This window comes from Solanum dulcamara, chromosome 5 (assembly GCF_947179165.1).
Source record: "Solanum dulcamara chromosome 5, daSolDulc1.2, whole genome shotgun sequence".
Lineage (NCBI taxonomy): Eukaryota > Viridiplantae > Streptophyta > Magnoliopsida > Solanales > Solanaceae > Solanum > Solanum dulcamara.
In genome coordinates, this window is record NC_077241.1 from 20,315,078 (window position 1) to 20,319,691 (window position 4,614).

At 38.3% G+C, this 4,614-nt stretch overlaps 1 pseudogene; it reads right to left on the bottom strand.

Annotated features, from left to right (window-relative positions):
- Nucleotides 1–649: 649 nt before the first annotated feature.
- Nucleotides 650–770, bottom strand: LOC129891021 (5S ribosomal RNA; annotated as a pseudogene).
- Between the last annotated feature and the right edge of the window lie 3,844 nt (nucleotides 771–4,614).

Consider the following 4,614-nt stretch of genomic DNA (forward strand, 5'->3'; position numbering starts at 1 on the left):
TCCTTACTAATAATTCTCCGCACTGTCTCTGATATCATGGCTTTTATCCATTCATTGCTGGCTTTTAGATCTTATTAACTCGTGCCAGTATGGGATCTCACTTGAAGACACTTCTCCCCTTTAGAGTGTACCCATGTCACTATTAATTTGTGTTCTACCGTACGCCTTTATTTCTAATTTTCCAATACATATGATTCTTTTCTAACACCTTTGATATACTGCACCATATCTATTCCTTCTTTTATATCATCTATACCTTCGGTTGCCCATGTACGACAGCTTAACACAATCGTGAGGTGCTAATCCAATCTAATTGTTGGTACTCAAGTCACGTAGCAATTTATTCAAAGCCACTTTCCATTCATTTTGATCAATAACTAGCTAGTGCTTATAGTTGTTTCCAATTCTCAATTAGGCAGTACTTACATTCTGACATTTAGTGTCCCAAGCTTTGTGATAGCCCTAGCCTTATCCAGTAGGTACCACTTGTCCCTTTAATAGATTCGTAGTGCATTAGTTGTTTTGCAAAGCTACATCCCCTATCTCAAAGGGTCTTATCATCTTTCACGGTGGAGTCACATATCCACAATACTTCTTTATACTAATAATTCCATGCACGACTAATGTATACATACATCCATATCATCTTAAATCACAGCCGCATAGGGCTTCCTAGAGGGTCACCCGTCCTAGTACTACTTTCGCCCAAGCATGCTTAACTTTGGAGTTCTAATGAGATCTGGTGCGTTAGTGCTGGTATGATTGCATCCTGCCCCGTGGGGCGCATAGCTACCCACGAAGATGATGACCCAGCAGCTGGTCCGGTAGGCCAGACTTTAGCCACTTTCTTACTAGACTTTACTTATTTTCCTAACAATTCTTGTTATATTCATATCTTATCCTATTTGTATTTCACCCCATAGTATAACACTTCTTAACCTTTTTCACGATCCTTACCATGGGTTACTTACCCTTCTTAGTTACTCTTATCCCTGTGTATCAATTCTATCGGTACCTCAATATATCATTCTATCCAGAACTACCAGTCTTCTCAAAATCATTTTCTTAGGTTCACAAGTCTTTTCCAACTTCAGTTTACCATATCAATACCGACCTCCTAGTTTCTATTACTGTCAATTTAGTAATTAACTTATTTCTTGAGGTCAGCCATACTTGTGGTTTAACCACATTTCATCATTATTGTGGGCACGACCTTTCAAGACATACTACAACCCTATATCTCATTCTCTTTCTATTTCTTGGAAACTTTGGGCAGAGTTTCCTTTGTATTTCTTTACTATCTCAAATCTGCAAGCAGAAAATACCAACAGTGCCTCACAGGGCTAGCACGCATAAAGATACATATATACGTATCATATCACATCATATTGCAGACTGACAGGGCGCCCAATATTAATAATAGTATAAAATAATGGACTTACCTAACATGTCCAACTCGAACTACTCATGTTAGTCTTTCTGTCCATTTTTCCTTTTCAATTTTCAACTTTACATTTCAATTGTATTTCCATACCTTACCTGGCACACCTCTCTCGTGCCTTGGCTTATCTACGTGCTTTGTAACTTCTAATATCGTTAGTCATTTTCTTCTATCGATGTTGTATTTCATCTGAAATTAGAGGTTAGTATAAGGAATTCCACTTCCTATGACTCGGCTCTATTGCACAACCTAAGATATGAAAGAAAGAAAACATCCTTAATGTCTTGTAGCCTTTTCTTTATAGATGTGGCGCGCAACACATCGATAATCAAGACTCTACTAGACACGGTCTATAGACACTCCGAAGATGAACTGCTCTGATACCACTTCTGTCATGACCCAACCCCATGGACCGCGTCTGGGGTCCAACCTGGACCCCTGTACACATACCTATCAGCTGTAGTCAAATTGAATTATGAACAAGAGATACTACTCACAAAAACCCCACTGAATTAAAACTTTTTCATGTACATGTAGCCTCTTTCATTCGTATCGTACCATGAAAAGGCATGCAAGCCGACCAGGCTGCCATAATGTAAAAATATTTACAACATGACATATAGGCACAATTGAAATAAACTCATAAACAACCCACTTACATATGTCTACAGAACTCTAAGAATAGTAACGGTATCATATGGTGGGACAGGCCCCCGCCGTACCCTTGAATAAACCAATATGTACTTTAAAAGTTCAGCACCAAAAGCTAGGCTCCAGAATAGTGGAGCACTTCCAACATAGTTGAGTGGAAATCCTAAGTTGACAGATCCCCAACACGTGTACCTGTACCTGCGAGCATGAAATGAAGCCCTCTGAAGAAAAAGGGTCAGTATGATACATGTGCTGAGTATATAAAGCATAAAATATCATAATTAAGACAACAACTGAAATAAGGAGGCAGGACACAAGTGTAACAGTTTACTCGGCCCGTAATGGGACTCGATGTCACCATATCTCTGTATGCGGCATCATATAATCATATATGGCATCATCTCATACATTACAAGTACATCATTTGGTTTTCATATGCATGCCTATCTATCGTATACGACCCTTTAGTGAGGGACTTGGTCAAGAAAGTAATGTGCATCTATATCATACCGTTACCCTCTCATACCATCATATCCTATCATACCATACCCGGCTCATTATGGGTCTCGGTGTTATAATCATATCATCATATACCGTACCCGACCCACTAGGGGAATTGGTGTCATAATTATCATATACTGTACCCGGCCCTTTATGAGACTCGGTGTCATTATTATATACCATACCCAACCCTTTGTGGGACTCAGTATCAATATCATATACTGTACTCGGCCCTTTATGGGACTCGGTGTCATTATCATATACCATACTAGGCCCTTTATGGGACTCAGTGTCACTATCATGTACCGTACTCGGCCCATTATGGGACTCAGTGTTATTATCAACCACGCATATGTGGATCATTATCTGAAACTTAATAAGGTAGTCATATAGACTATCATTCGTGGATCAGGACAATAATCATCTCAGGTTCCCTTTGAGTGCCCTTAGGGCTACATTAAGTGAAGTCTTAGGAGTTGTAGACACATTTTAGGGTAATGCGAACCGGCTTAAGGAAATTAGGGACATCTGTCATTCCAAAGTCTTTTAGAAGGGAGCTTTACATCCCACTACTAATCAACATATAGACGGTTCAGGGTAGGTAACTTAACTACTTTAAGAGTTTGACATTCGGAACCGAGTAAGAGACATGAATCACATTCAGAGCTAAAGAATAGAATTACTCTAGAGCTCGTGTCATATATCATCTATCCTTGAGCCAGGTCAAAAGAAGAAAGGGATAGGCTTGACATATTTATCACTTCCCATCCTATAGAAGTTAGAGAGGTAATAATTCAACTATTGTGGGAGTTCTAGTATCCAGAAGTGGATAGGAATCAGGAAGTATGCTCGGGGATTTATGCATGGGATCATCCCCAACTTTCATAAACATATATACACCTTTCCGAATTTCCAATTACATCCCTAGTTACTGAAGCCAACCAACAATAATAACCTGCAGTTCATATACACATAAAACATGGAAACATTACACAACATAGGCTCCAAACAACTTGCTTAACATCACAATACCAAAATAGGGTCTTTAATCTTATTTCATAAAACCATTAACCGTGCGAAGCAGAGGGTTGTGTGGATGCAACCAGAAGCTCCCAAAACTCTTTTAGCATACTTTTAGGCCCTGCAACACAACACCACATACCTTCAGAAGCACCCCACATGCACAATACCTTATTTCGACTACAATTTAGCTATAGCGACTCCAAATTAGGTTATTTCTAATGTCAAGCATCTCTATGATATTTTCACATTTCTAGCCACCTACACGACGTGTAATACACTTCATAACAACATCATAAACTATAAATTGAAAGGAAATACCTTACCATATGTTAAACTCATCAAACTCGTTAAAACTATCAAAATGTGAATTCTGGACAGCCTACTATCTTATATTGTCGCTTAGTTTTGAAGGGGTAATTGAGGAAAACATGATTTGTGGCCTCAAGGAAAGTTATATACATGTGTCTTAAGGTCGCATACAATTTTAAATCACCCCCACAACAATTGTTTACAAAACGATATGCCCAAAATATCAACAATAGTCCGTGTAGGATTTCCAAAACAAAATCTGGGCAGCACCTCCCCCATACTTCATCACCCTTTTTTGAGCAGAAAAGATCAAAACTGGGTTTTAGAGGCTAAATGAAAGTTATAGAACTATGAAATAGATTTCCAAAACATCTTGAATCACTCGAAATGAAGCTTTACACAAGGAGTTATACTAATATTACTAACAACAGTACCATTCAAAAACAGGTTTGTTAACAAGAACACAAACCTCTTCATTGCCCCAAATTGAAAATTTTCATTATTAAACACCGATATATCACCGTAGGATACCTGAAATAATTAATTCATAGAATAAAATCGGGACTTACCTTTTTGTCTTGGCCAACCCATAGCTCCCTTCCTTGGCTTCTTTAGTTTTTCTCTCAACTCTCTCTATTTTTTCTAAGTGTAAAATGAATATAAGATGACAGTCATCAAAATGAACATAT